General features: G+C 37.8%; 1 pseudogene across 1 annotated transcript; it reads left to right on the forward strand.

Annotated features, from left to right (window-relative positions):
- Positions 1 to 1,903: 1,903 nt before the first annotated feature.
- Positions 1,904 to 13,414, forward strand: LOC147633259 (beta-glucosidase 12-like; annotated as a pseudogene). Its single transcript, XR_015267025.1, has 11 exons — positions 1,904 to 2,059; positions 2,315 to 2,381; positions 2,468 to 2,529; positions 9,622 to 9,697; positions 9,969 to 10,040; positions 10,265 to 10,352; positions 10,477 to 10,729; positions 12,415 to 12,450; positions 12,687 to 12,792; positions 12,904 to 13,012; positions 13,125 to 13,414. The product of XR_015267025.1 is annotated as a beta-glucosidase 12-like (transcript).
- The last annotated feature ends 6,984 nt before the right edge of the window (positions 13,415 to 20,398 follow it).

Consider the following 20,398-nt stretch of genomic DNA (forward strand, 5'->3'; position numbering starts at 1 on the left):
ACATGAAGATGGATGACGATGACTCCTTCAAAGCCTTCATGGCTATTGTTCACATAAGAGTGATGAAGTATATATGGGAGTTATGTAGCTCCTTCATGGCTATTGTATATATGGGAGTGATGTAGCTCCTTCATGGATATTGTGTATATGGGAGTGATGTAGCTCCTTCGCAGCCTTCATGGCTATTGTATATATGGGAGTGAGTGATGTAGCTCCTTTGAATAATACTTTGTAACTATAAAATAATTTAATATAGCGGTAGGTGTATATAGAGCTGTGGGTTTTTCCCTTGAGCCCCCAAGGGTTTTTTCATCCACAGTTAGAGACCCTTCTTTGAGCGGGGGTGTTGGCTATATATAGAATGTCTCTATATATAGCCCTAGGATCTCCTCTATATATACTCATCTATTGTGTGTATTCCACACACTTTGGGGATTCAATCTTGTGTCTCGTGTGCTATCGCCTCCATCTCCAACAAATTCATGCCTGAATTTACCTTGAGATTGGGACTTTATGAGCTATGACTAGCTATAAAATGTAGGACATAAGGAGACGCGATGAATATGATGCATATCTACTCACATTTCTAACCAAGATCTAAACCTCAATAATAAGAACACTACCAAATGCTTAAGATGACTTGAGATATGATCACCAAAGAAGATGTGACAAATTTGAAGATAAAAGGATGGATATGCATAAGATAGGCATCTCCTACAAAGTAACTATAATAAAAAGAGCTAGTGACATTACAAGCATGGTTCAATTAAGACTTTGAAACTTGCTAAGATAAGAGTTCACCATATGATATTAGGTGTACATAATTTAATACATAAGATGCCCTTAAATAATATTATTGGGAAGAGTCAACTCTAGCAAACACTTCATTTTTGTGAAAATCAATCAAAAAATTGAGTTTGATTTTATCTCAATCAAAGGGTTGAGTTTGATTTTGGAATATGTCGAAAAGTATTGGCTCAATATTGAGCACACAGCTTAGGGGGTGCACTACTAAGAAACCCTCTGTATCACGTGCGTTCAAAGGGTATTTAAAAAATCCCTTACCATTGAATAAAAGGACCCCTTTTTTAATGGACTTATGAGTTTTTTTCAAAATTAATTTTTAAAACTCTTTCTGTAAATGTATTTATGTAAATTTACCTTAAAATTTTTAATTAAGAAACCCCTTCATTTCAACTCACTCGGTTTCAAAGGTTTAAAAACAGTAAGGAAACCTTAGTAATCATAAATACAAATACTTGTGCAAGACCTTCCATATTAAAAAGGCCATGTGCAGATATCTCCCCTTTCTTTTCAACCATAAGGCAAAAAAAAAGTCAATAAAGCAGGGATGACTTAGTCTTTTTTTTTTTTCAAAAGTTGGGCGCTAGGAAGCGGGCTTAGTACCCATGGGATCCCCCTTATCCCACAAAGCAGGGGCAAGCTTCAATCGGTACACAAGGGTAAGGCATCAATCAGGGTAGCCAGCAGGGTTCGAACCCATGACCTGGGTTTTGACAACGAAACACCTTAACAACTGAGCTACAGCCCGATGATATGACTTAGTCTTTTGCTCCATCATCCGAGTTGATCTTTCATAACATAAGAAGCGTGCATTTTTAGAAAAAAATTAGCCATAAGTCATCACTCATAGGGCCAAATCCACGTCGGTTAGTTCATACCCAATAAGAAAAAAAGAGGGAGAATTTAAGCTTTTCAACGACAAGAAGATGATGCGAAAATAGTTTATACGGCACCATGATCAAGGCCAACGTTGAAAGTTTTGCATGTGGACTTTAATATTAAATCCTTTGAAGATCTACTGCCGAATCTACCTTCTACGCTCTATTTAAATGCGTGCCCATTGTCTTTCTTGCCTATAGACGCACGCATTCATTTCGACAATATGGCTTCCAAGTTTTACAATCTAACGTCCATCATTTGTTATATTATTGCTCTGGTTACAAGCATCGCCTTTGCATCTGCTAACGATCAGCAATTGAGCAGAGCAGACTTTCCCGAAGACTTTGTTTTTGGCACTGGATCTTCTGCATATCAGGTTCGATTCTCATTTATATCATTGTTTTCAATTTCTAATTTTGTATTTAAAGTAACAAATGCACTAGCGGGTTAAGCAGATTGGGATCATTAAAAAGCATTATGAAATCCAGCTTAATGAGGTTAGTTGCGAATTAATTCCCGTGAGATTGGCGATGGTTGCGTAGAAATAGCAACAAACAATGAATTGCCGAGATTACAAAGATCTCTTATTAATTAGCATTGAGAAGCGTCTCCCTTTTTTATTCCGCTGCAGTATGAAGGCGCAGCAAACGAAGGTGGACGAGGGCCTAGCATATGGGACACATTTTCACGGGTGAAAGGTTGGTCTGTGACGATTAAAGCCCTGTAAATGCTTTGTCAGAGTATGATTTAGAAACCTAATCGGCATGTGTATGATGAGCGTGAGCAGGAAACGTACTCGGCAACGCCAACGGGAATGTCGCCGACGATGAATATCACCGCTACAAGGTGTCCCATTTTCTAAACTGACGAGAGCACCACCGAAAACCAAAACTTTAGCAGCTGTGAGGAGGAACGCGAGCTCGCATGCAACGGCTACCTGTTGAGAACCACCAGGTGTCGTCCATGCCATAGCCCGCTACATGCTATCTTCCCTGCGTTTCTACCCTGTTTCCATCGCCCTTCACTCTGCTGAGCTTCCGTGCGCTACTCCTACTCCCCCCGAGAGGGGGGAACTCTGTTCAAGATGTCCCTGCAAGATGTCGTCCTTGCTGGGTCTGCGTCCTCCTCGTATTCCAATCGTGAAGCTCCTACTCCTCCGTCTCTTGTCCTGCATCAGGTTCCTTCAAGGCCTGTGGAGGGCTCGTTCGCTACACGCAAGACATCGGCTCCTGTATCTCGTCAACACAAAGGGCCTGAAGGTCTGGTCGGTTCTGAAGTTTCCCGGGGGTCCCTTCTCGACGGCCCCCCGCGCAGAGCCATGCTGGTCAGACACATCCGTCTCCTCCGATTTCTTTCGCAGAGGCTGTACGCCTGCCTCTACCAGGTCACATCGTTCCACCTTATCCCCCTAAAGTTGTTGTTGATAATCCAATGTTAAATCTGTCACAGAACCCTACCTTTGAGGAAAAAACCAGTGATGTAGATGTGGACAATGATGGTGCGGTTATATGTGACGATGACGAATTGGCAGCGTGGCAGGACCATCTGTCTTCCCACGCTCTGATTGGGCTATGCCATGGTGCGAGACCGCCTGTAGACACCTTGAAGTTCTGGATCAGAACTAATTGGGAACAAAAGGGAATCAAAGTTGCCTCTGTACAACATCTGCCTAACGCGTATTATATGTTCATTTTTGAAGATCAGGTGAGCGCCTCTGCTGTTATAAATAGTGGACAGTGGATTATCAGAAATACCCCCATTTCCTTTTTCAGATGGTATGAATCGTTTGACCCCAAAGGACCAAAACCAACTAAAATTCCGGTCTGGGTAGAATTTACAGATATGCCCACCAAATTTTCCATTTGGGCTAAGAGGATAGGAGGTGCCGTAGGCAAGGTCCTAGGTCAAAAACCTTTTCAAGTCGTGAATCCTCAATGGGCTCATCAAATGCTCATTGAGGTTGACACCTCTAAGCCACTCAAAGAAAAAGTTCCCCTAAAAAACAGAGAAGGACAGATTATCTTTGAGCAAATTTTGACCTACAAGAACCTCCCGAACGCATGCTTTAACTGCAATAAACAAGGACATCTCATTAGAGATTGCCCTGATCTCGTTCATCCAGCTTCCAATGATAAGACCCCAGCCAAAGAGGAGGCCTTTGTCCTGCCTCAGAGGAAACATGTGTCCAAGGCTAAAAACAACAAATCTAATTGGCATATCCCAGCCAACAGGTATGCCCCCCTCTTAGCTGAGGTTCAAGACGGTCTAGAAGTTCAATTGCAGGCCAAAGAGGCTGGCTGCTCAGCCCATATAGGGGCTGACCAACCATCCTCGGGAAGAGTCCCTAACAAGGACCGCGTTTTAGTAAGCCAAGATCTTGATTCCCCGATGGAATCAGATGAGGATTTCATTGACAGAACCCAGCGCGTTGATGAAGTTTTCAAAACCCAACTGGACAAAGAAGATGCTTCTTTGATGAGGAGGATGTCCCTCTCACCAATGAAACAACATGATGAGGAGGACTTCTCTCCCCTTATTATGGGGTCGAAAATGAAGAGGAAAAAGGAAAAAAGCCAAGATGTCCTAAGAACCTCCGTATCTGCGGGGAAACCTTCAAAAACAAGTAAGAAATGAACTCTCTGAACCTTCTCTCGTTCAATTGTAAAGGCCTCACCAATCCGGAGAGGGATGTAGCTATTAATAGGTGGTTAAGGGACTCTACTTTTGATTATGACCTTATCAGTCTTCAAGAGCTCAAAATCGCGGGGGGCAGCAGCTTCTTATGAACCTTCAAAAAATCTCTAGGAACTCTAGGTGGTTTTTTACCAATCACCACTCTGGGAAAGGTGGGACGGCGATTGGCATCCACATGAAGTGGGTTCATGCCATTTTAGATGCTTGGTCTGATGTGAACCACTCTTGGACCGCTGTTAGGTTGGGCATCCCCTTCAACTTCACTTTGGTGTCGGTGTATGCCCCCTGCTTGGCTAGCTTGAGAGCCAATACCTGGCAGTCTATCACTCAGATTGTGGGTCCCATCTTTCTCATTGGGGACTTTAACATGGTCGAGGCCCAGGTTGACAGAAGCAGACTTCTTGGCAGTACCATTAGTGGTTTTGAAAAGATTAAATGGGATGAGTTAAAGGGGGAGAAAGATCTCTCTGATCTTTCTTCTAAAACTGGTTTCTCTTGGTCTAACAATCAAAAAGGCTCCTGTCTCACAGAGCTGCCAGATTGGACAGATTGTATGCCTCGGGGAGTTTGATTGATATGTTTTTAAAAACCAAAGTCACTACGGACCCCTCTCTAACCATCTCAGATCACATCCCTTTGATCTGCAACCTTTCCCTAGGCCAGGCCAAGGGAAGGGCTGGTTGGCCCCACCTTGACCCCTCCCTCTTCCGTCTCCCTTGCATCCAACAGATGATCAGAGCCTCCATTGTTGATTCTTTCAATCAGTTTGTTTCCCCATCCAAGGGATGGGAAAGTTTGGTGAATAAGGTTCATTCTATCTGCAAGGAGTATAAGAGGCAGGTTTCTACGATCCGCCTGAATCGTAGAGTTCAAATCAGGAACCAGATTCAAGACATTTATCGGTCTAAGAATGGTGAGGTCAACCACTCTTTGATTGAGCTTAAGAACCAGCTCAGACTCGAAGAGTTGTTAGCGGCTAAGGCCACTAGATTGTGGTTCAGGGAGGTTTGGGCGGGGAAAATTGATACTCCTCACCCTAAGATGTTTGCTCTCCTTAAAAGGAAAAAAGTTAGGGATCTCATCCCTATGGTCAAGAAGCCCAATGGCCACCTTGCAACAACAGATGATGTGGAAAACTTGCAGGTTATTAAGGAGCACTTTTCTAACTTGTTTTCCACAGCCCTCCCTCCCTCTCAAGAAGTTTCTGCTGCTAGGGCCAAAATTGCCAGCATTAGAAAGAAGGTTGTTAACCCCGCTTTGGCCTGTAAGCTTGACTCCCCCTTCTCTGAAAAGGAGGTCAAGGAGGCTATCTCTCATCTCAAAAAAGGCAAATCTTCGGGGGAAGATGGGATTCCCAACGAATTCTTTCTTGTTTTCAGAGATGATCTGTCACCTCACATCCTTGATATCTGGAGGGAAGCCATGAGAAAAGGAGGATTAGCTGAAAGGACAAATATGGGAGTTATCAAGATGATTCACAAAAAGGATGAGAAAGAAGATCTTGGAAATTGGAGACCCATAACATGTCTCTCGTCCCTCTACAAAGTCTTTGCTCATATTCTGACTAGCAGAATTAGCCCCTATATGGATGAGTGGATCCTCAAGGAGCAAAAGGGCTTTATAAAGGGAAGGTATATTCTTGATGCTATCATTAGTCTTTGGGAGGGTATGGAGCATGCTGAGAACTCCGGTCAGAACTACATCTTCCTCAAAATAGACTTTGATAAATCCTATGATAGAATAGACTGGTCTTTCCTCTTCCAATCCCTGCAAGATATTGGGCTCAATAGGAAATTCATAAAGTATGTCCAAACCTTGCTTGGAAATGCTTCTTCCAAGGTGGCAGTCAATGGAGCCCTCACTGGTGCTTTTCCTCTGAGGAAATCTATAAGACAAGGCTGTCCCCTGTCCCCCCTTCTTTTTGCTATTGTTGCGGATGCTTTGGGATGGCTTGTTAACAAGGATATTACTGATAAGAATATCAAGGGTATTGAGATCCCCAACAGGACCGATCCTTTATGTCTTCAGCTTTTTGCTGATGACACGAATGTGCTGCTCCGGAACGATGTGCAGACTGCTGCCCACTTTATGTCTTGCCTCGAGACCTTCTGCCTGGCCAGTGGCTCTCAGGTTAACCACTCCAAGACCAGCTTCAGAGTCTTTGAAGGGGTACCCCCCCCCCCCTCGATTCTCTCCGCTGGTTGTAAGAATATCCAAGATGGTGTTGTGTTCAGGCTTCTTGGAATCCCCATGGGCTTTAACATCTCTTCCAAACAAAGGTGGGACTATGTCCTTGATAAACTCAAGAATCAAGTCAAGAAATGGAGTCACATCAATACAGGGGTTGCTTCAAGAGCGTTTGTCCTCAATCACTTCATTATCCCCTCGGTTGTTTACTTCCTGGCCTGTTGGAGACCCTCTGAGACCCAACTCCAATCCCTTAACTCGATCATGGGGAACTATCTGTGGGGGGGATCTCTGGGGAGTAAGAGGATCAGCAAAGTAGCTTTTCAGACATGCTGCTTGGAAAAAGATCAAGGGGGTCTCGGCATCATCAACATTGGTTTGCTTGCTGAAAAGCTTGCTGCAAAATGGGTTCATAGAGCCATCTTGTCTAACGATGTCTGGGCTGACTTACTCAAAAGGGATATTGATAAATTTTGGCTCAAAGGTAAAAGATCTTGGAAGGGTTTCTCTCTCAATGAAGTTTTGTTCTCAAAGGCCGATCTCTCCCCTATAGGCAATAAATTGTGCTGTAGGATGTGGGAGTCTTGAATGAAATACAAAAGTCTCTTCTGTTTCCAAACCTTTACCAAGAGAGGTAGATATGCTTATGCAGCTGACTCAGTGTGGTTTGGTCATCTCGTGTCCCCGATCTCCAAGGAGCAGGTCCAGACCAGTCTTTCATGTTTCAAAGCTGGTATTAAGGTTTGGGGTGACTTATGTGACTCAACTGGAATGTTAAACAGGGATCAAATCTGCAATAAATTCATCTTGTCCCGTGGCGGAGTTGAGTTGGTCATTCAGAGGTGTAATGCTCTTAAGGTTCCGATTCCCACGGGGCTGATTTGTGACTGTATAAACTTTTCTAAAGCCATCCGGTGGGGCGACTCCAGTAATCTGGGCAAGTTACCAAGCACTCTTCAAGCTAGAAATCTGATTCTCAAGCTCAATAAGAGATGGTCTTTGGCCTGGAACAAACATCAATGGGCCTTCCGATTTAAGCTCATTTGGGCCTTCGCCCATGAAAGGAAACACGCCATTTTGGCCTGGCTTGTCATTCACAAGGTGACATGGACCCTTGAAAAGGCCCTGAAGTTTGGGCATGGTAACGGCCTTTGTCCCCGCTGTAATTCCAAGCTTGAAACTGTCCCCCATCTCTTCTTCTCTTGCCCAGACACTCAACAATTCCTGGATGTTTTGAACAAGGCTTTTAAAAAAATTAGGAAAATCCCTTTGAGCTGGAAAGAAGTCCTCCTAGGAGAATGCCACTCACTTGACCCTTTAACGTGGCAGTCCGTCAGAATTCTGTTTCTTTGGCATGTATGGAAGCAACGTAATGAAGCTCTATATGAAAGTAAAACTAATCACCACTTTTATCTTTTTCTTGACAGTGTACTCAAGCTAATCCATCAGCTTCAGCCGAGTGGTGTTCCCATGGAGGTGGACCGGTGGCAATACTTACCTTGGAGGAAATGGAAGAGATTCCATGTCTCCTCGCATGGCCAAACAAAGGAAACTATGATACAAGAGCTTCATCTGGAATGTCAAAGAAGGCTTCAGAATTCCTAGTACTTTGTCCAGGATTCAGGAAGTTTATGTGGGGTTCCTTAAGCCCCCATGGTCCCAAGCTGCTGCTCATGTTTTTCCCAGTCTCTCGCCTGAATAGAAGTCAGGCTAGCTCCAAATGGGGCTGGTTGGCCACTCCTCAGTCTTTGCGTCAGTTCTTGTATGTCAATCTTGGTCATCAGAGTTGTTATGCTGCAGTTGTGACCTCAATCTCCTGCACTCTTTGTTTAACTATCCTCCCTCCCGGAATTGAAGAGGGGCTGATCATCAGGATTTATCTTTGAACTGTTGTACTCCTTTTTACATTTACTGCTGCTGGCCGAACTGGTTAGGTTATGATGTAGCACAGTTCCTGTTCTGCTTCAGAGTTTTACCCTTTCTTTCTGAAGGGTGCATTTGGTCTTAGTGTCTCCCCATGGACCTTCCACATGGGCTCTTGTAACCTCATTTTTCTTTAATATATTCCGCTGTTATAACTAAAAAAATAAATTGACGAGAGCTTAATTCTACTATTACACGTTTTTAAAAAAATTTCTTTAATTTACTTCTCAAAAAATAATGGAGATCCTCCCTTTACCTCATCCCCCTACTTCTACTTTCATTGAAGGACAACTTTATGTACACATACACTATTATTGTTTGTCGTGTGTGCATTGAAGGACAACTTTATGTACACATACACTATTATTGTTTGTCTATGTGTGCATGTATAGTTATTTGTCTATGTGTGCATTTATACACTATTATTGATTCTCTATGTGTGCATGTATGCACATGCACACATACACAAGCAACAATGTATTTATTCATAAAGTTATCCTCAAACAATTGTGTATTTATTAAATAAAGTTATCCTCGGATGCATGCGTGTGCACGTGTATGCTTTAATGCAAATGGATGCATTCTTCTTGCTAGATAAGGTGGAGCTTGCTCGTCCATGGCCCATGCCACATGAAAGCTAGAGAGACATGGGTTCAAGACATGATTCATTTCCCTAACTTTTATACCCCCTTATCACCTTAAATCTTGACTAACTTTTGTACCCTCTTTCCCTAACTTTTATACCCTCTTTCCCTAACTTTTGTACCCACTTTCCCTACTTTTGTACCCTCTTTCCCTTACTTTTATACCCTCTTTCTCTAACTTTTATACCCTCTTATCACCTCGAGCCTTGATTAGCTTCAAGCTAAAATCTCATTTTTGCATTGTTAACAAAACATTGTTTTATAAAAACTTACCTTTGTAGGACTAATTACTTCTTCTACAAGGATCTAAAGTGTTCATATTAGCATTTTGCACTTACAAGCAACACTCTTAACTTAAACAAACATCTTTTGGCTTTTATACTCTAATATTAATGAGATTAAAGCACTCTAAAGTACAATATGCTTTAGTTAAGCGTGTTAATTAATCTCTTTTATTTTAATGTGTGGTCATGCCATGCCATGTTCATAGGAGGATATATTACTCATGTCTGCAATGGGAATGGATGTTTATCACTTCTCAATATCATGGCCATGCTTATATCCAGGTATTCACAATGATTTATGTTAGAATTAATGTAATTGTTATACATTTGTTCATATACATTTTATCTTTCGAATTTCTTTAGCTTAAACAAGAACTTTTGTCCCATTAAAACTTCCTCTAGAATTCATTACCTTTGCTTAAGGACCTCTTTATGTATACATTTTGTCTACTCCTTAGGAGGCTTCTTTGTTTAACGCCCTACATCTGAATCAAGTCCAAAAATAAATGGAATTGATATCTTATTAAATGTAAGTTTTCATGTGTGCCTACAGAGGGAAATGGTCAAGTCAATGAGGTTGGAATAGCATACTATAACAATCTTATCAATGGTCTTCTTGCGAAAGGTAGTGTATGCATCCCAAGGTTTTCTAAAAACTAACAAGGTTATCAACTAGGTAATAGGATTTGATTGATTTTGCATTGATAAAAAATACAAACCAACCTTCTAAAATTGATTAGGTATTCTAAAAACTAACAAACATTTTTAAGGTTATTACAATTAGGTAATATGATTTGATTGATTTTGTGTTGAAAAAAAATTATCAGCCAACCTTTTAACCTTGATCAGGTATTCAACATTATGTGACTTTATACCATTGGGATTTGCCAAAAAAACTTCAGGATGCTTATGGGGGGTGACTTAGTCCAAAGATTGTGTAAGATATCTCTCATTCTAGTACATGCTAGAACTTTTTCTCCTTTCACATAAATTTTCATTTTTAAAATTTAAGGAGACTTTCATATTGCTAAATGGGATGATTCATCGTATAAAACTTTTAGGAAGGATTTTACAAACTATGCAGAGACATGCTTTCAAAACTTTGGGGATCGTGTCAAGCACTGGATAACCTTCAATGAGCCCACTACCTTTATTTTGAATGGCTATAATAGTGGAATTTTTCCTCCACAAAGGTGCTCAACTTGGGTTGGAAATTGTACACAAGGGAATTCAGCGACAGAACCGTATATTGTGGCTCATAATGTATTGTTAGCCCATTCAACCGTAGTTGATATATATCGAAAAAAATTTCAAGTTAGTATCCTCTAACCTTGCATAGTTTCTCTTTGATTTCTTTTCAAATACTCATCAAAGCTATTTGAATTCCTTTAGATCTTAAAGTTGTTTTGTATTACTTAAGTTAAGTGGTCTCCAAAGTGGTTGTGTGTTTTTAATGTCCTCCATTTATACATATATAACTTCTAAATTTATAACTTTAATCCTTAAAGTTTTTTTGTAGTTAATTGGTTTTGAAAGTGGCTGTGTGTTTTAAATTTCATCCATTTATACATATATAGCTTCTAAATTTATAGCTTAACTTATAACCTCATACTACAATTCCAGCAATATCATCCAATAGGGACAATATTAGACTTTAACAAGGTCTCATAAGGGACTTAGCACTAGGCCCTACAACTCGAGAATAGTGTGTCCTTTGTTTTTTATGTCCTGCACTCATAAATGCAGTCACATAGCCCACACAAATCATGCATTCTACTTGGCAAAGTGCAACAACATAAGCCATTTGCTTACTAGTTGGCCACATTTAGCCACCAACAAGTGTCCAAACTGGGAGTTACTATGTGGTTCTTGGGTTTTGTACTACAATAGCTACTCCTCATATAGGGGGCCTTTTAAATTAGAGCACATCCATCTCCCATAGTGACAATATGAGGGTGGACATTTGAGAAAATGTTTTTTCAACATTTTCCAATCAGACCTTACCTTTTTATTTTTGGTTTTACTGAAACCTTACAAAGTTTCACGTTTTATTGGGGACATAGACAAAAATATGTTTATTCTTTTCTACAAGGGTTTTTATTGTGGAATATAGTTTATTATTCCAAATACATGAGATAACTTTATCTCTGAGTTGAAAAGTTGAGATCATCATACAGTACGGGGGCTAAGGTTGCGGAATAGATACTTCAATATTAACATAAGGCACATGGATTTGGTCTTAGTGCACATGGAACCTATTAATCAATAAACCACACTATGAGGTTGAATAATAATAAATTTATGGGTGAATTTCAACCTCAATTTTTTAAGATGTCTTAGGTTAAGAAAATATTTTCAAAATAATTTATGATCAAGGTTAATATCTTTATGATGATTTTTTTAAAAGGTTTCTTAGGTTGAGAGAATATCTTTAAAATAACTTTATGTATGAAGGTTAATATCTTTATCATACGACTTCGGACTGTCTTTATGCTAAATATCTTAAACACTACAATGGAATTTATTAACCTTTAGTCTAAATTAAAAAATTAATGTGTTCTTCCAAGGTTATAATTTACAAAAAATTATGCTTGCTTTGCTATTTCTTCTCCATGTCATAAGCAATTAGCAATTTCTCATGTACTAAAATAATAGAGTAACGAGCATAAGAAAAGGAGAAAGATCCAATTGATACCACTTGATTTCTTCCTCATATTGGGTTTTCTTAGTTTCTCCTAAAATTGTTGAGTAAAAACATTATAAATTTTCATGTTTGAGCCGGCATTCTCTTCTTTGATTATATTAAGGGGTTTCTTAGGTACTCTTAAAATTGTAGAGTCAAGAAACTATAGAAGATTCATGTTTGATTTGGCATTGTCTTCTTCCTCTTAAGTGGTTTCTTAGAGTGACTCTTAAAATTTTAGAGTATAGAGACTATCAAAGTTTCATGTTTGAGTTGGCATTCTCATTTTTTCTTATAATTGTCTTTTAAACATTGAATAGGTGAACGCAATGGAGTTTTGATTGGGCCACAGGTATTTATTTATTAGAAATAGTTTTTAAAATAAAATTTATCCATGAATTAAAAATTGTTAGCTTGTAAGAATTTAGAAATGCCAAGCTTTTGAAACTCAACAATTCTTGTAAGAACTATTTGAAAATGTTAGCTTGTAAAAACTGCTTAAAAATGTTAACTTGTAAGAACTATTTAAAAAGTTAGCTTGTGAGTCAATAATGTCTTGTAAAGTGATAAGACTTTCACTTATTGCAGGCTGCATCAGACTGGCTGTATATTTATCCAAGAGGGATTCATGATCTTTTGAAGTACATTAAGAGAACCTACAACACGATACCTCCAATATTTATAACAGAAAATGGTATGCTAGTAATTTGTTCTTGGTCTATTTGAGATATTTAATTCTTCTTATATTTTATAATATTTTCTTTCTATGTTTGTGTGTTCGTGTGTGTGTGTGGTGGGGTCATAGGTGTGGATGAAAAGAATAATGCATCTTTACCTCTAAATGAAGCATTAAAAGACCCTACAAGAATAAACTTCTACAATGATCATCTCTCATACCTTGAATTGGCTATAAAGTAAGTTATACATAATTTTAAAAAGTTATCTTTAAAATAAATTATCAAGGTTTATTCTTATATTTTTTTTAAAAAAACAAAGTTTATCAAGATTTTCTATTTACTGCCTTAGGGAAGGAGTTGATGTGAGAGGCTTCTTTTCATGGTCTCTTCTCGATGATTTTGAATGGACATTTGGGTATTCTATTCGATTTGGTCTACATTTTGTAGATTACACCACCCTTCAAAGGTATGCAAAAGAATCAGCTGGGTGGTTCAAAAAGCTATTAAATAACAAAGATGTATGACGGTGGTGTATCTTATTAAGTACTTGAGATTCTAAAGGGTATTTAAAGTTGGACTTAGCTTTAAGATGAGGGAATGATCTCTCATCTCTCTCTCATGATGATTGTATAGGTCATATATTAGTCATGTGTGTAAATATAATAGAAAATTCTTGGTGATTGTTGAAGTCATATAACAGTATAAAAATTTATTTTTGCTGCTCTATTACACCTCTCCACACCATGGTTTCATAGATAAAAATGTGTACACATACAATAGATATGTTTCATAGACATAATGTGCACACTTACAACAAATAGGTTTCACGAAAACACACCAATAGATAAAAGCACTAGCACATTAGAAATATAGCATGCATCACCAAAATCAAAGCAAATCATTAGAATAAAGAATGACTCAATATACCTTTAGATAACTCAAAAAAATATGCACATATGTAAATGAAAACAATACTGAAAAATAATACGTAGAAAGTAGATGCATCAACAATAAGATTTTTCAAGAAGAGATTAACCATTAGTCTAACAAAAATAACATAAAAAAACAATAGTACATCATCTAGGCAATGAACTATACATACATCAATACATATATGAAGAAAATATCAACCAATTGTCTGGTCAAGCAATAACATAAAAATAGCATATCAAGGCAAGGAATTATCCCTCAATTTCCATACATCAATATAAACACAATTTGCTACATCTAGACAAAGCAACCATACAACTACTTCTATATTGTGCCCCAGAGCACAACCTATTAGTTTCTATGCCCATCTTGTTTGACGACCACTTTATTTTATCTCATGAAGATGTTGTCATTTCTCCAATAACCTACTATAAGAGCTATTTGTATGTGTTGAGTCTCAAATTCTAAATGCCATCTTAGAGACAAAGATCCCCTCCTCAAATTCTACATCTTAGAGACAAAGATCCCCTCCTCAAAAAAATTTACATCCCGTCCTCTTAAAATTTAGATTCCCTCCTCTTAAAAGTTAGATACCCTCCTCAAATTTTAGGTGCTCTTAGGGAGATAGATCCCCTCCTATTAAAAACTAGGCACTCCTTATACCTTATTAAGGCCCCTACTATAAGAGCTATTTGTATGTGTTCAGTCTCAAATTCTAAATGCCATCTTAGAGACAAAGATCCCTTGCTCTTAAAATTTAGATCCCGTCCTCTTAAAATTTAGATTCCTTTCTCTTAAAAGTTAGATACCCTCCTCAAACTTTAGGTGCTCTCTTAGGGAGATAGATCCCCTCCTGTTAAAAACTAGGCACTCCTTATACCTTATTAAGGCCCAACTTTGCTCTTGATTTTATTATTTTAACTTTGATGGATCAATCACATCCAAAATTTTGTACACTATCGAATGTTGACAAAAAATGTTTGTCGTTCCTAAACAGTAAATGTTCATTTTCCACATTCTGACCAAAAGTTGCAACCACCATATTACACAAGAATACACCTTGAACATAAATCTTGTTAACAGTTGCATTCTGTGTAGCGATATGGAACTTCTATACCTGACTTAGCAAGTTTATAAAGTTTGGTATTCCAAAATAGTGACTTGTAATGCATTAAACTACATAGGGCCCTCTTGTACAAGAAAAATAATACAACGGTGATGATCAACAAGAGCTACCTAAGTTCTATAAATCTAAGGAAGTATCTCCATGTTTTCAATTTGACTAGCATAGTATTCCAACTAATAATAAATGATTGTATTTCTTCCTTAATCAAATTTCACTAATAAAGTCTTAGCATGCAATGACATAGGCCTATTTGTTTCCCTACAGTAATTCCATACATGGAGATTATTCCTTTTAGAAACCCCCCCTCCTCTATGAAACTCCTTCTTTGATTTGTCAGAAGATATGACATTCCATGAAGGCACGCCCTCAAGATCATAATCAATACACTGAAGTGCTTCCTAAGGAAATATGAATGGAATATTATCTAGTCAATTACATTTCTTGAGAGAAGATTTAAAAAATACTTCATGTGATTTAATATTTAAGATAATCTTGATTCTATTTATTTTTGGATCAACATTTCTATCTATTTTTAGAGTAATTTACTTGGAATTTTCTTGTTAAATCCTCTTGAGTTGTTCTTCCTTTCATCAAATCTAGTCATAAATCTTAGTTTCCTTCTATATTTGCCTAGTTCTCAAAAACCTTGGAAATTATGGAGGATGTTGAAGGTTATTGTGATGATATTTAGTGCTGATTGAAGATTCTGTATAGATTTCAATTTAGATTGAAGATTCTATGTAGATTTCAATGCAGATACAGTTCTATTACAAATTTGAGCAGTTTATTGTGTAGTTTGAATTTCTGTTGTAGTTCTATACAAAGCTTATACTACAGAAGTAAATTTCAAGAATATTGGTGCATAATTTCAAATTTTACAAATATTATTGTGCAAAATAAAAAACCTTGGTGCAAACTTGAGTAGTGAGTGGTTCTTTATTGAAAAAATTCCTAATCTTGATCATTTCTTTGTAAGAGTTAGAAAATCATGTAATGTTACAAAGTTTAATGCGAGTAATGTGTTCTTGCCTAATTCAATGCAACTAAGGAAGATTATTGAATCTTATTGGAAGTAATGCAAGATTATTGCATCACTTGGTGGTTTGAAGAGATCATGATAATATCTTGACCAAGAAAGAGTTTACAGCAATGATCTATACTAATCAATGTGATTAGTGATCGATTTGGGTGAAGTTTGATATCTTGTGCATCATTTTCAAAAAAAAAAGCTCAGGGGGTCACTCATATAAATATGTAAGTATCACGTGGGTTCAACAGAAGGACATTTTAAATATTTAAAACTTACAGAAATATATTTACAGAGGAGATTTATTTATTGTATTTTAAAAAATTTTATAGATTTGAATAGGAAAGGATACATTATATTCACTAAAAAATTCACAAAAATAAGGAACTTTTTAAATAGGCCTTGAATGCACGTGATATAGAGGATTTAAATATAGTGAACCCCCCCAGAGAGAAAGCTGCAATTGCATAATAGTGCGATTGTTAAGTGTATCTATCTTTATAGCAATGATCTATGCTAATAAATGAGTGCATCTATCTTTGCAAAGAAATCATTTTAGTATAAGAAACCTGTCAAGAAATACCAACCAAAGGAAAACACTTAAAGAAAGCTAAACCCTAACATTTGTAGCTGCTAAATTACAACCCTGTTGAGATTTAAACCCAAGTCTCTAGTGCAACTAGTGCTCAGAGTTCCTGCCTGCATATAACAATTGATAACAGCTTTGGAAAAGATAGAAAATTAGAGGCAAGGCCATCAAAGTTGGGAAGCAGTAGCCACTTAAGGTCTAATCTTGTAGCTGGAGATTTTTCTTGAAAAAGGCACAAATTTCCTTGAGCTCTATAGGTCTGGAAGGTGAGATTGTTGAATCCTAGAGACTGCAATGCAGCAACAGACTTCTCTCTCCATACTTGAACAAGACAATATCATCATCTGTCCCATATTGACCAAAAAAAAGGGAAAATTCTCTAGCTTGTTCCAAGGTAAACTTGAGCACCATAGCCATTTTTCCGAAGGGACCCTTGGCTTTTGGATTGCAACAAGCAGGGAATGCTCGCCTTCGCTAGTTTCTTGCAGTAGCTTTTTTTTGACCAGTTTTGATGATGATCCTATCTTTCCTTTTCAAGCTCTTTGTAGGAGTTGGGATCTTGACCTATTGATCAGAAAGAAGAGTAAAAGCTTGGCATTGGCATTTCCATAGCCAATGATACACATGATGGCATACAAAAGGCTTCCTTTTGCAGAAGGAGCTTGAGTATTTGGTTGGTGCCATTGGAGGATCTAAAGTGTCTTCTAAGATTGGAGCCAGTCAGACATGGCTTCAGTAGATCATCATAAGCTCATCGCCTTCCTTCGGAGGTTCACCCCAATGCAATAAAGAAGGCTCAGCTTTACAATTTCAACAAAAAAAACAGACAGCTTCATCGCCTTCTTTTTCTAAGGCTTAGCGCACAGTCCTGAAGGTTTTTTTTTTAAAGAAAGATGAAGCCAGCATCATTGAGTGTGCAGCTTTCAGCAGCTGAAGAATGCAAGGCAAGCAGCAAGTGATCGTTAGTTAGGAGAAAGAAGAAAAAAAGACATTTAGCTGAGACAAGGATGCCACCAGTCTGAAGAGAGAAGAAGGTGGTAATGTTGTGCTTGAAGTTTGGGTATGTAAAATATTACTTTTGTTAGGCATGTCATTTGTGTTGATGAGACACTCAAAACAAAGAGAGCTCAATAAAAATCAAAACCATTAAAGTATAAAAATAAAACATCAACACCAAAAAACGTGATACATAGAGAGAAGGCTACACCATGTTTCCAACTTTAGTCTCATGATATGACTTGTTTGTTCCAAAATATCCAATGATGATTAAAAAAAAGGGTGCTGTCCTATCTTAAAGAATAAATTATCGCTTTTTGAAATCGAGGATTCTTGAGGCTATGCATGTTCTACATCTTCTTGACCTTGAACTTGAGTAGAAGTAAATTATTGGTAGTGGGTGTAAGATAGAAAAAAGATAGAGAGGTCTCTTATGATGATAAGAGAGGGATGGTCCTTCATAAAGCCTGTGTGAGAGGAGTAACACTCATGATTATTTGATTTATATGCCACTAGTGCGTCATCCTTTGTTGGGTTCCACCTAAAACAAAATGTATGAGACCAAGGAGATGATGATAAGTTATTTTCCAATTTGAAATAACAAAATACTTTTCATTGGATTAAGTTTATTGTGGTTACCTTGTTTGCTTTTTTATGGCAGTCTTCCACTAAGATGAAGGGAATCTTTGACATGATCCCATGATTTTTTGCCTCCTAATAAATTTCAGCAAGTGCATCAAAAACATAGCCATGTATGCTTTTTCTAGTACAAATTGTGTGGCAAGTCTCTGTTACCCTTGCTTTGTTGTGGATAGTCAAGTAGTATTAAGATTGGAAGTTAAGAAATCTTGTAGCCTTGCTCCTCCCCACATCCTTGCAACCTTAAATAGTGCCCCAAAAGGCTTGGTATTTTGATTATATCTCCATCCTCTATTTGACCTTAGCATGTTTATAGCAACATCTTTGCAAGAAGTCCCATGGGGCAAGTTTACACACTAAACTTTCCTAATCTATTTGTAAGATCCCTGTACCCACCGCGTAACGAATTTAGGGGTGCTAGTAGTGGAAGTAGCACTTCTTGTGCGGGGTAGGGTCCCGCACTCGCGACCTCGTCCATAGATATCTGGACAAGAGACTAATCTATCGGTTATTCCAAAACCGAACCCGAAAAAACTTCCCTTGCCTGGAAAGCACGGGCGATTCCTCCAAGATAAAATTTTTCTCTAACGTAGTCAAAAGCCTTAACTAACTGAACTGATCTCACCTTTTTCCGAACCCGTAGTATCAAAGTCAAATCAAGGAAAACATTTCACTTAGATCATAGAGACCAACGCTTTTTTCCTCATTGAGAGGCACAGCCGTTGATTTTTTAGAACAATTTTTATTCAGGATTTACTTCATCTATCGTACCATAATAGAATTGAGTCTCAATTTAACACTAGTTTGGTACCAAAACAGGACACTTCAGTGTCCTTTTTTGGGGGTTGCGAAAAAAAATCAAACTCCTAATGTAGGCTTTAAAAACCAAAATGCTTCATTGGGCATGTAGAACATAACCCTATGCTTATGTAAAAAATGCTAAACATATAAAATGCCTTTTTATTTGGAAGTACATAAGCAACAAAGTAGCATATGTCTTGAAAATGAACATTTTTTAGGATTTTTCAGGGTTTTTCCAAATATGCAAGCATCATTCTCTCAAAAAAAAATCCAATGATATCAATAGCATTTTTCCCAAGATATTTTGATAGCATACATCAGTCCAAGGAGGTAGAAGTTCACCAAAAAAATCATTTTCCTTTCCTAGAATTTTTTCCAAAAAAGTTGTATAAAATCAGCAAAAGTAACGCGTATTATCAAAACTCAATCACGCCACTAAAAAAAATTGTAGCCCTATCAATGAGAATGTTGATTATTGGTTTTCATGCTTGAGATGAGATAAATAAGCCATAATTTGATGTGTATGACACTAACTTAGCCTCCACTTAAGTAGGTTCTTATCGCCTAGTTCTAAAAAAATGTAAAAAACAAAAATACAAAATTTGATCATCTTCTTTCAAAAACTAATCATAACTATGCTTGCACAAGTAGTCTACACCTATAGTTACAACAAATAATGCACTTACACAGCTTTCCCCTTTGATGAAAATCAAAATTAGGCTCATAATTAGACATTTTACGTATTAAAAACAGGTTGCGCAAAAGGCCATGTATGAGAAGAGGCCCAAAAAGTGGCTCTAAAGTTTTGAAAAATTCAAAACAAAGTAGTATTTACCCTATATAACATGGGTGCACCTCAAGTTTTACATTATTAGCTTGCATATGGAAGGAGAAAAATTCATGCTCCACCTGTATAAAAAACATCATTTCAATATTAGCGCGTCAAAAATTTATCCAATAATTATCGTTTGATGATTCCAAGATTTAGTTTACATCATGGGCTTTCCATCAAGCCAAGTTTCATGATCAAACTATGTCCCTTCTAAAAGTTATGTACAAATTACCTTTAGTGTCCTCAGGACACTTTAGTGTCCAATTACAGAACTAGTGTTAAGGATCCATCAGTCCAGCCTGTCCCGTGGATTAGCCAATCACTATAGTAGTGATGGGATCCAATTAAGAATTTGGTTAGGTTTTGTCTGAGGTACTAGGGAAAAGAGTCCCCAGGCCCCCTAGCCGGATATTCATGCAAACTTAAAACTAGTCACACCACTTACACACCCAATATGAAATTGCCTTTTTCACAGAATCAGCATCTTCTAAAAACAATCTTTTAATGAAACCATTGTGTCACTGATCATAATCCTCAAAATCTCTGGTTGAATCCTTATTTCCAATCATTCCTTCATCGGTGTACCTATGCCATCATTGGCAACCAGAACGCTCACCACCTGTCCATTCACGGGCCTTTTCGATAGTTCCTAGCTCATAGTAACCGGTAATATATTCACATAT

Source organism: Cibotium barometz, chromosome 12 (genome assembly GCF_041138505.1).
Source record: "Cibotium barometz isolate CiBa-2024 chromosome 12, ASM4113850v1, whole genome shotgun sequence".
Classification (NCBI taxonomy): domain Eukaryota; kingdom Viridiplantae; phylum Streptophyta; class Polypodiopsida; order Cyatheales; family Cibotiaceae; genus Cibotium; species Cibotium barometz.